General features: G+C 43.9%; 1 long non-coding RNA gene across 1 annotated transcript; it reads left to right on the top strand.

Moving 5' to 3' along the window:
* The first annotated feature begins 11,094 nt into the window (after window positions 1–11,094).
* LOC138452645 (uncharacterized) lies at window positions 11,095–12,333 on the top strand. The gene is made up of 3 exons (XR_011260286.1): window positions 11,095–11,189; window positions 11,288–11,425; window positions 11,862–12,333. It is a non-coding gene; the product is annotated as an uncharacterized lncRNA (long non-coding RNA).
* Window positions 12,334–12,595: the final 262 nt, after the last annotated feature.

The following is a 12,595-nucleotide window of genomic DNA, read 5'->3' as shown; positions in this document are numbered from 1 at the left end:
CAGATCATTGTGGTCTCACATATCCAACACCCTCCGGAGGGGGCTCCCCTAAAAACAATCCACCACGCTGCAGCATGCTTCATTACGGGTGTGCTAAAATTAGACCGAATCACCCCATCCCATGCAAAATACACAGGCTTCCTCTCCAGGCAAGGACACAGGCAGACGCGACCTGAAGGACTTTTTCAGAGGGCTCTCATTGCTAGCCAGTGGGCGCCAGGCCCCAAGCCCCAGTTACACAAGGAGCCGGGCCTCCACCTAGCCACCAAGGACAGACTAATGGAAGGTACTGCAGTCACCCCCATTGTGAAATAATGTATTATATGTGTATTATATGTTGTGTGTCATTGTCAGTGTTTATGGATATTTAGTTATATATAGTTATTTGTATATTACATGTTATGTAGTGTTGTATATATTTATAAGTGTAGTACACATTTATAAATAGGAGCAGGTGTTAAGTACAGTGAAAGTAGAGTAGGGAACTTACTAGAGGGAATGTTAAGGAGGACTGTTAAATAGGGGTAGGATTTTAGGAATATATATAATGGGGCAGAGGGGAAGTATCCTGCCGTGAGGTACCGGGAGGATGTGGCGCCTCTCCCTAGGGCACCTAGGGAGGTGGTGGCACCACCCGCAGAGGCCATCCTCTGGACTCACACTCCATGTGGGTGGTACCTGGATTTAGAGAAGGGGTCTACTGATCACATGTGGCATTGGAAAGGTTGGATTGTCCGCAGTGTTTGCATGACAAGGTACAGAGCACATTTAAACTGATGGTGTGTGCAACAGTTTGATCAATTTTATTTGTAAGGTGCTATACGCAACAATTACTGTCAACTGTGAGTAGTGAAACCTCTGTTGTGTCTTTATCTGAATTCTGGTACTGGTAGTTTTGCTTTTCAATTATAAAGCTGCAAGTGACATAATGCAAGGAAAGGGGGAAGGGCTGGATGCCCTATTTACACGTGACACTGGTACAAGTTTGGAGAGGAGAATATGATGTGGGCTGGTTACATTATCACTTAAGGTTGTTTGCTGTTTTTCATTATTTGGAACAGGCCTGGAACATGTTTTGCATTATGTGAATACAAAGTTTAGCTTTGCAAAAAAAAGCGTTTTTGTCAGTTTTGTACATGTTGACCTTTTCTTTTACAAATTAACCATTCATCTAGTTGGAGCTACAGTGGGAACTTGGCCTGAATATGGATATGGCCATCAAAGTTAACAAATCCAACAATATCACTTTTCCTGAAGAATTGGTATTTTGCATATGAAAGGGTAACTGAAGATGCCCCCCGCCCCATTCCATTTACAATTAATTGCTTTCTTCTTGGCAGTCCTTATCTGAAAATAGAACTGTACAATACAGCTCCCACGAATGAAACTGTAGTTAATAGCCAGAAAGGAGGCCCTGTCACGACATCTCTGGTACCAAAAAACACCTTAAGACCCAACTGGAATTTCAAAATTGTATAACTGTGTAAACATGGGAGGGGTGGACAGCACACTATGCCCCATCTGAAGTTATGCCCCTTAATGTGGAACAAGGGTCTGCAACCTGTGACTTGTCATAAATTTGGACTACAGCTCCCATGACAGCCAACATTTACTGTGCTGGCTAGGGCTGATGCGAATTGTAGTCCAAAACATCTGACGAAACAAAGGTAGCAGATCCCTCGTGTGGAAGACAGGAAACAAAGACAGGCAGGTGCAGGGTGAACTCCTCCCTTATGCTAATGAGAGAGGACATGTGGAAGTTTCACCTGACCCCTGAATGGAGATTAAAAAAAGGCTTTAGCAGGTGTTCCTGAGGAGAGGCTGAAGCCTCATATGGTTGTGAATGGGACAAGGAAGGTGGACTTCTTTTTGGTAATTGCTGTTGGGAAAGCAGTGAATATTTACGAGTAAGTACTGGGTTGAGGAAGAGTAGGACTTGGAGATAAGATGGGTGGCCTCTTCTTACCAGAGCACACAGGGGACCACGCAGGGTGCCACTGCCCACTGACAATACTTTTTAAGGGGGGAATGTGTTTTGGGTCAGGAATTTCAACTACGCAACAGCTGTTGATTGGGTGTTTATCAGCAGCTTTCAGCATCCAAAGAGGTGAAACGTTTGTGGATTTAAAAATATCTCTGGGTCGAAAAGTAAAGGAACAGACTGCGGTGTGCCAACCCTCCTGGGAGAATGGTCCCTCCCAGGGCTCATGCTAAGGTCACATGTTGTGACCATGTGACAGACACAAAATAAAAGAGGCGTCAGTGGCAGCAAACGGACGGACTCCTGCTTGATGTGTGTCTTTTGTAGCAGCGCTATGCTGGTGCTGTGTGGCAGGCACAGGGACTACTGCAGGGCTCTCCACCCTGACAGTGCCCCTGCTGCGAAACTCTGTCTCCTATGTCCCCCCCACCATGTCAGTAGAGTCCCTGATGGGCAACTCTGCATCACGTCACGTGTATGCAGAGTCCCTGCCGGGCAACTCTGCATCGAGGTGCCTGTGCCCCTGCTGGGCAACTCCAGCGCTGTCTTTGGTGTTGGCCTGGGTGCCTCCAGGCCATTGAAACGCCCGTGGGTTCACAGGCTGACAGGGTGCCCCAGGTCCCTGGATGTCAGCTGGGTGCCCCCAACATTGGTCTGCATGGCCTGCGTGACCACAGGCCAGGACATAACACATACTATAAGAGTTTGCTTGAAGAGCAGCTAAAATGCAGCCTTGCTGCCCAAGCCGGTCGAGCTGACTGGAGGTACGCAGTGAACGCAATCATAAACCTACCTCCCCAGAGAGAGATGCTTCAGTCACTGGTTGATCAGTGTTCCTGGACCAGCTGAGAGGGAGTTTCTGGAAGCGAGAGGGCAAAGAGGAACCAAACACCGTCGCATTCGGGAACGTATTGATTCCAGCCCGTGAAATCAGATTACCGCGCCTCACGTGCTCTGCCTGTAAATCATTCATGCTGCTTGAGTGACTGTGCACAGCCAAATCGAGACAACGTGTAAGTTCAGCTGGAGTCAGTGACATGAACTCAGTCAGTTAATAAGTTAAACTCCCAGAGTGGGTGCGTTAAGACTCAAGGCACCTCCTGTAAAGCACAATGAACGCTGTTTTTAATTTGGGGGCCAGTTTGCTTCCTTCTACTGTGTAATGTTGGTGCACACCATCCTTAGAAACAATCCGGTCCCCCTTTATTTTGAGCCCAATACGATACGTTATCTGAAACAATATTTACTCACACCACAAGCGTTGTACACAAATCACACGAATAGGATTGAATATAAAAAAAATGTTCTAATCAAAACTAGCCGATAGAGTTTCTGATAGCAATGTTTTGAAAGCTCTTACCTGCGCACTTTTCAGAACGCATGTTTTGTTATCTTTTGCGGTCTAAGTGCCCTGCTGCAATGCACGATGCATGGGATTGGTTTAAGGTGCACGAAATCATATCAGACGAAGGCGATTGGATACAAACATGACGGGGCCACATGGGACAATTGAATACTTTGGGAGACTCGGAAGACCTTTTTTCCCCCTTTTTAGGCCTTCTGCAGGCTTACGCAATACCGCTAATTAAGAATTAAAACACATGGGCGAAATATGTAAAGATAGGAACAGGCTTCATATTTGCTGTGGAAGCTTATGTTATATGTATGGATCAAGGGTTAACCCATTCAATTGGAAATTAGTTTATGCATTTTGGATGGATTGTGTGTTTAGGCAATGTACTGATGGAGCATGAGTGTTTCAAAGTTAATTGATTTACATTGAATATTGAAATGTTATATTACTAAAAAACCAAATGGAATTCATAAATATTTTACCACGCCAGGTTGGATTATACCATTTTAATATCAGAACATTTAGAAGATGCGTAGACCCAAACTGCTAAAGCCATCTCTCTGACACAGTTAAGTCCACCCCAAATGAAAATGCACGTCATCTTCATCGCACATCAACTGAAGAACCCAAGGCTGGCCCAGAGATAATAGCATACCATAAGACAATGGCACACTTACTGTGCGTGACAAAGGTGCCAGAGACAGTAGTGGCATCACAATTTTCATTCCACATGTAGCAAACTAAATTCGTAGTGAACTATACTCCGATTTACCACCCCTAAAAACCCACCGCAAATGTTTCCCCAAAAAATGTAACCCTTCAGCCCACCCCGAAATGCATTCGCTGTAAAGGTTTTCATTATAAAATACTCGAGATATGAGCATCCAATATAACAGATTCAATATAAACACTCTATACCACTATCAATGTTACTTGCACCCTCATTAAGGCATGGAACCAAAAGACCTTCTTACCCACCACACGTGATCCGGTCCAGGTCATCCAATGCATGAAGGTACTACTCCATCCATCACTTTCACAGGGCCATGAGCCTCTTTGGCACAGTGTTGAAGCTTTGGCTCTTTCACACAATAGGTGAACCCCTCAACATCTGTCTTTGAAAGCACTCCCATTACATGTAGGCACTATAGGGCTTACACTAATGACTGAACATGCACCATACGTTCATATCTTTGATGGCTACAATCGCTGGTGGCTAAAGATCCAGCTACGTTCAAAACGACAGCATGGTGCTGGATATCACCAGCATGTTGTGGCCTGTGGCACTGGTACCTTGATAGAAGCAGCACGGCCGATCATCTTTACAAGTGGAAATGAAGGCAATGCTGCTTCTGGTCTTATATCGTCCAATCCGTAGCCCTCACAACTGCCCTTCAATTATAGGACCATCCCACTCGTCCTACACATAAGAGACAGAACTCTGGTGCCACTTTCATGTCCAATTGAAAACTATAGTGAACAATGCATTTTATCACCACTTCTTGTGGTTGATATGGGTGGCATTTATGGTGCAAGAATCTACCTTTGAAGCAAGGAAGTGCTGTACATAGTGGCACACCCACAGGGGTTAGAAGTAAATGTTCTGGGGTAGCAGAGGAGCTGGGATGCATAAGAGAAGCGGGCTGGGTGGGGGAGGAGCTCCTGTGGAGTAGGATTTGGATTGAGTGGAGTGATCAGTGGTTGTGATATGTTCTTTGAATAATAGGATCTTCGAGTCCTTCCTGAAGTGTAGGTTGGTGGAGGCCTCCAGAATTACTTCTAAACTTGCAATGAGACCAAAAGTACCAAATTAATCTGTTTCCACACTGCATTGAGTACAGGGATCACCCTGATGAAATCTACATGGTGGCTACGGGACAGTAGAGCAAAACATTTCCAAATCAATAACCTCCTAACTGGTCTCTAGGAATGACTCCCGCTCTTCCACAATGCAGTAGGCATATGATGGCGGATGCTCACTCTGTGTTCCTGGACCCACTTTTGAAACAGCTCACCTCTGTAGCTCAGTCAAACCTTAACCTTTTCTGCACAAATATTCCTTATGTGGATTTCCTATCACTTGGCAGACTGGGAAACTGTGCGCCAATAGTCCATCTTGTTGGAATATCACTGGTTTAAAAACATTAATTCAAGGCCCACTTCCAATGATGGCCCTGGCTAGGGTGAGGCAGTTGCTAGTGGTAATGAATTTTCTGGAGAGCTTGAAGAGTTTGGTTGACTAAGCAGCGGATGAAACAATCCCCTTGACATGTTTCTGCATGTTTAGCTCTGAGTCGAGATAAACTCCCAAACGTTTGATGTGGGAAGATACAGGGGTGATGTTTCCATGGATGCGGAATGATGAAAAGGCAGGGTGGACGTGTTTGAAGCGGTGCGGGGAGCTAACGATAAGGAGCTCCGGGTAGCCATACATGCCGGGATGATGCTGCAGATATGATGAATGTTGGCTGAATCGAGTTTGTGATTGCCGGTGAGTCTGAGGCAGACCAGCTTGTCATAGGCAAAATGTGTGTATGGGATGTTGACGCCGTCGAGTTGGTCAAAGAGAGGCTTAGTTTACAAGTTTTACAGGGTTGGTGAGAGGCAGGATCCTTTTGGGACACCATAGGATATAGGGATGGGGTCTGCTGCTTCTGCCCCCACAAAGACCCCGGAGGATCGTTTATCAGGAAGGACTTGATCAAACTGGCCGGTTCAGAGGAGAGGTTGAAGGTGGCAGTTAGGTGGTGGCAGAGGATGGTGGGGTCATCAAGATCAAAGGCCGCAGAGAGTCTAGTAGGAGGAGGAAGGCAGCTCCCCCATATCGTGGACGTGATCAAGCTGAATTTTTAGGTCGAGGAGGGCTGATTCTGTGCTGTGTTTCCGTCTGAACCCTGATTGGTGGGTGCCCAGTACATTGTGGTCTTCAAGGTGGGTTCGGAGTCCCCGGGGATTCCTTATTCAGGAGGCCAGGGAAGGGGCATTGCTATTGGATCCCGACCCTGCGGGCGGACAAGCGGGGGAGGATCAACTGGGTAGAGGGTCCTCAGGGAGTGGAGGAGAAGCACCTGAAGGTGAGATGTGGTATCCCCCATTTCCTGACAGTAATCTAACAAACTTTCCTACCTTTTCAGTGGGACACTATAACTCTCATAAATCCTATCTCCTCTTTGACTGCCAAAGTACTGAGAAGAAGTAGAGTCAACCAGGAATGATGAAGATTACCCATAGGAACATACAAGCAGCAGCCCTACCATCTCTATGGCAATGTCCTGTTAACGAGGACAGTCAAGGTAAGGCACAAGACCATTCTCATCAACACCTGAAGGCCAATAAGGAGCCAGCAAGGTATAAAAGGTGGGGCCAGAAACACCAAGTTGAGTGAACTGGAAGTACAGAGAGGACCTGGGGAGCCAAGAAGCAGGAGAAAGCTGAGGAAGCTGCCTGGCGTGTCCAGAGGAGAACGGATTGGTGATGCGCTGGCCCGGTGTCTGGGAGGGGCTGCAGCATGGCTAGGGAGCTGTGTCTCCAAAGAGCCAGAGAAGACAGACTGTAGCCTGCTGGCTGTGTCCACTGGAGTACTTGTTTCCCCTGGGCTTGTGAATGGAAAGCCGGGTGTCAGAGAGGCAGTGAGGAAGAACCTGAACCAATGCTGAGAGCAGCTGAAACCATCAGACAATAACGCAGCGACTGGTGAGTTTCGTGAAACCTGGTGCGCGTGTGAAAGGAAGCTTTAGAGAAAGCCTTTTGTTACAGATGAAAGGAGCGGAGGGCGAGCGGCACTATTGAAGTCAAGAAAGGAAGGGAAGCTATGCAAAAGCCTTGAATGTAAAACTCCATAGCCTAAAGGCAGAGAGGCATTATGAGAACTGCAGTTTAAAGTGAAAGTGATGGACACTAATGAAAAGCCAGTAATTACAAGATGGTGAGAGTGACTCAAAAAGGAAAACACAAGTTCTAAGCGTGCAAGAGGCACGAGGAAAGGAATGAAAGTGCAGAAGGTACAGTGGTCGTGCAAAGGGAAAAAGGGAAATCTTGCATTTTCAAAAGTCTCTGACCTGCAGCAAAGTTGAGAAAAAAAGTGAATCTAAGTGTGAGGCCATTAAGAACGAAAGTTATGAAATCCATGCAAGATTTGTATATTATGAACTGTGAAAGAATCTCCCAGAGAACTGGAGTTCCAATTGAAGTTGTGAAAAACCTTTTTGAAGTGCAGATGGAACAGGGAGGCTAACAGGAAAGAAGGCATGATCCAGAAAAAGCTTGTTGATGAATACAGTTAACATTCAATGAAGTCAATATGTGTGGAAGTGGAACTTCCAAGTGTGCCAAGAAGGCAAGTGTGAAACAAAGGTCCTAAGACAGCACGTACAAGAGGAAACTACAATAACCAAGATGCATTGGTGCTAAGAGAACACGTACAAACTGTTTGAGTGAATTGTGTCAAAGTGGTCAATACAGAGGCCTGTGCAAATCTATACAGTTTTGAATGTCTTCAACATGAAAGTTAGATGACAGCCAAGAAGGTTGGGGAAGGGAATCCGCTGAAGTGACTGATACGCTGAACGAAGCCAAAGCTCTGTGAGGCCCGAGGGGCCTATTGTGAAAACTGTTGTGAAAAATAAGTTAAAGCCCAGAGAGGCCCAGACTCGGGCGAGGGAAACCCGAGGGGTCCGTTGTGAAATATTGTTGCACCAGAACTGTGTTAAATGTTAAATTGATGTTGAACCAAGGCAAGGGAGACTTGAAACGAATCAACTACCGCAAACTATCTCCGATCAACATTAAGAATAGTCAGCTTGAGCATATTGAGACCCTGGCAAAAGATGAAGATATCACCATTAAACCGGCAGACAAGGGCGGAGCCATAGTCGTCATGGACACGATTTACTACACCACTAAATGCCTCGAACAACTCAACGACCAGACAACTTACAGTAGATTGAATGGCGACCCCTCTCAGGGTATAAAGACTACTATCGAGACCTTAATTGACAATGCCCTCGACAATGATTGGATAAGTGTTAAAACCAGTCAATTCCTTATTAATAAACATCCGATAACACCAGTATTCTATGGACTTCCAAAAATTCATAAGGACAATCAGAAACCTCCATTAAGACCTATAGTTGCAGGAACGGAGAGCATCTTTGATCCTCTAGCCATCTATGTTGACCGCCTTCTACAGCCTTTAATTCAGGAAATCCCTACCTACCTCAAAGACACCACAGATTTCCTCAACTGTCTAGCAGAAATCTCAGCTATCAGTAGCGACTGCATCATATTCAGTATGGATGTATGCAGTCTATATACCTCTATACCACACGATGAAGGCATTAACGCTGTGGAATGGTTACTCTCCAACTCTGAACAAATACGAGGTAACTCAGAGTTCATCATTGAACTACTTAAACTCATCTTACATAATAGCTACTTTCGGTTCCAAAAGACCTTCTACAATCAAATATCCGGCACATCCATGGGCTCTGCTATGGCACCTGTCTATGCAAACTCATTCATGTATAGATTTGAAACAGAACACGTCTTAGATAATCAAATATGGTCATGTAAGATCATACTGTGGAAACGATTCATAGACGATATATTTGGAATCTGGTGCGGCACAAGAACTGAATTGGACGAGTTTTTACTCTACATGAACACAGTACACCCAAAAATTAAATTCACGATGGACGTTGGAGAACCAGACCTCCACTTTCTAGATGTCAGCTTGAAGATCTATGAAGGAAAGGTAGTGACCACCATTTATCACAAACCCACAGATACCAATAATCTCCTACACTTTACCAGCTTTCACCCAAAACCCATGCTAAAAAGTCTCCCTTACAGTCAGATATTGAGACTAAAAAGAATCATATCAGACCCAGCTGGCCTTGACATTGAATGCACTCAACTAATTGAGCGATTTCAGAAACGAGGATATCCTCAGGACATTCTACAAGAAGCCAACGATAGATCAAACCATCTAACACAGAAAGACCTGTTAGCACCTAAGTCCAGAACTAATTCTACTCCATTGATGTATATTTCCAAATATTCACGTCAAAGTTTTCAGATTGGCAAATCTATAAGAAAGCATTGGTCTTTACTACAAAGTGATGAACACCTGAAAGAACTCTTCCCAAGAGTACCAATGATGGCATTTAGAAGGGGCCGCAACCTTAGGGACAGACTCGTGAAAGCTGAAAGACCAAATAAGGATAAACAGATCCTCTTACAGACTAAAAAAATGGGCACTTTTCCATGCCTTAATTGTACCAACTGCAACAATGTAATCAAGGGTAATACCATCTCTCACCCATCAACAGGCAAAAAGATAAAGATCAGAAGCTTCGCCACCTGTATAACAGCAGGCGTCATATACGCTCTGAAATGCCCTTGTGGCAAATTATACATTGGGCAGACTACGAGGTCTTTGAAAGAACGAATATCAGAGCACAAGTCCACCATCCGGTGTCAAAACCAGAAATCACCAGTAGCCAGACATTTTATGGAAGCAAAACATAACATCAGTCAATTAAGATTCCAGGTCGTCGAAGTTGTAAGCAAACCACAGCGAGGTGGCAACTACATAAGACTATTGGCACAAAGAGAAAAATATTGGATATACCTCTTAGACACCAAATACCCAAGGGGTCTCAACGAGGAGACATCCTTGAACTGCTTCATTTAGATATTTTTTAACTTTCAGATATTTCTGTCCTGTAGACCCTGCACTCTCTACCATACACCAAGAATTCACTATGCTTTTGGATATGGGAAGGCAGCAACATCCTCACAACTGACTGTCTAGTGAATGGGATAATTAATTTTACCCTGCACTCTATTGAAATAACTAGACATTTGATAGATCAGCAGCACTAATCAGGAGGTCATAGTTATTGAAGAACAGGCTTCACGCCACGGTACATATTATACATATTTTAATGCATTGTTACATGTTAGGACTTAGTATTGTTAGTCCTAATACATGATGGAATTTATAGCAATGTACATTTGCCACTTGTAATATTGAACATGTAAACAGTGTGCATAACTAAGAATGTGAGGACATCGGGTACCTGTATCAGATTGTCCAGCAAATCAAATAAAGGGATGTAAATGTTCATATTGTGATGTTTGGATACACTCGAACGATACAGAAGTGCCATACGCATAAGTAGCACCACATGCAGAATATGTTTGGTAAAATTACTCCGTTTTTCCGACCGCTGCTGTTATCATCATATTGTTTAAACTTAGGCTACTCTTAACAGAATTTTGATTATGTTGTCAGAAGAGGACTTGCAGAACTGTACACACGTAATCACTTTTACCAACAGGGTCCTTTTACATAGCTAAAGATGGCCGCCACATTTCTCGAACATCGTAATCACTTTTACTAACAGGGTCCTTTTACATAGCTAAAGATGGCCGCCACATTTGACAACATTTCTCGAACATCGGGTTAGTCCGTTGTTGATCTCAACCCCCAGAATCTAGCCCGCCAAATACTAGGCTATTTGAACACGGTCCCTCGTTTCCATGGGCACCGTGCATACAACGAACAGAGAGAAGCACAACTGGTTGTACATAGAGGCAGTGCAGGTACGCACTTTCTATAGAACACTGTACACGCTGTTTGACCGTGTGATCAATGATCCATATGATCTTGAATACTCACTAGCACTACACTGTCATCCACAGAAAGCATTCGCACTAACGAGTTCCCAGATCTATCTGCACCTGTCCTTCCTGCAACGTTAGATACAACACAGAGGAATCCTGCACGTCCACCGGACATTGAATCCTGCCGCAACATACCCGCGTGCTTTACCGCACGAATGATAGCAGGTATATGGTCATTTTCTCACTAACGAACACATTATTGTACTTGTGAATAGATATTTAGTCACACACAGTAACCCGTACATTTACATTGCTATCCACAGAGATTACCGGAAGTATCGAAGTACCTTTCTGCACCAAGAAAACACCTAAATCGAGGTCTTGGCACTGCAAGCATGTCCACATGGACTTATTTTTTCGCCATAGATGGCTTTTTTGTTACAACATTTAACCCTCAATAGGTTAGTACTTTTTTATGTAGAATATCCTTTTTGTGAAAAAAACCTTCTTTTGTTGTGTAATTTGTATTTACCATGCTTAACAGTAAACCTACACTGGTTGATTATGCCCTCAAAATTGAATATGTTTCATCTGTTGAATTGAATTTTAGAAGCCTTCATTATAGCCTCCATTTTTAAATTACTAATGACATTCTATTTGGTTGGATTCCCATTAGAGGTGCACGGGACTACACTAGACAGTGTTCTGGATTTTTCTTTTAAAAACATGGCCAGATAGTTACTCTGGTCAAACTAAATTGAATGTTTGCACTGTCTAGCACACCACATGTAGATATTTAATTTGAATGAAGTAATGCTGCTTGTTGTTTATTTGGTTGACAAACTTACAAATATACCTTTTGTTTATATTTTTTTCCCCTAAATGCATTTTGACTAGACAGTAGATCCACAGAGGCTTCTGAAGAAGAGGTATTACCTCGAAACGCGTCAAGCCATTGAGAGTGGAATTTCCATCAACTTTTGATTATGTTGACATTATAATGTTGTTACGCAATTTCTCCTGTCTTCACTACATTTTTATGTATAAATAAATAGGTGTTTACTTCATCCCAGTACACCTAAAATACAGAAACCTTTGTTCCTCTGTTTGATGTTATAAATTTTGTTGAATCAATTCTCTAAAGAATATTGCTAACTATATCCTTAAGAATCTACGCCCTTGTTGCGTAGTCCAAGAGTGTGCAGGGGACGGGAGGACTCGAACTTTGGGTCCTCTTCCCTTGCTCTTATTTGCTATAGGGTTTTTGTGCCAAAACCCTCTTTTCCTCCTCTGCACCTCACAAAAGTATCGACACCACTCCTTGTGGCTTTCAAAATAACATTTTCAAACATCTCCTCTATTTGGGTGTGCACTCACTCCACCACTATACCAAGGCAAGGGAGCCCCAGAATTGAGACTGCATTGATATTAAGAGGTTAGGGAAGCCTGAAGGAATTGTGACTGAATTGCTCTTTGGAAATAAGGCAGAGGAAGCCTGAGGAAACTGTGATATTGAAAATCAGAATAGGGAAGCCTGACAAGATTGTGTTATTGAACAGGCACGGGAAGCCTGACAAAGTGGTGTGAACTATTTGAACTGTGCAAACCAGGCACCTTGGAAGAAGCTCCTA

Source organism: Ambystoma mexicanum, chromosome 4p (genome assembly GCF_040938575.1).
Source record: "Ambystoma mexicanum isolate Mex_15411 chromosome 4p, UKY_AmexF1_1, whole genome shotgun sequence".
NCBI lineage: Eukaryota > Metazoa > Chordata > Amphibia > Caudata > Ambystomatidae > Ambystoma > Ambystoma mexicanum.
This window is presented reverse-complemented; position numbering and strand designations above follow the sequence as displayed.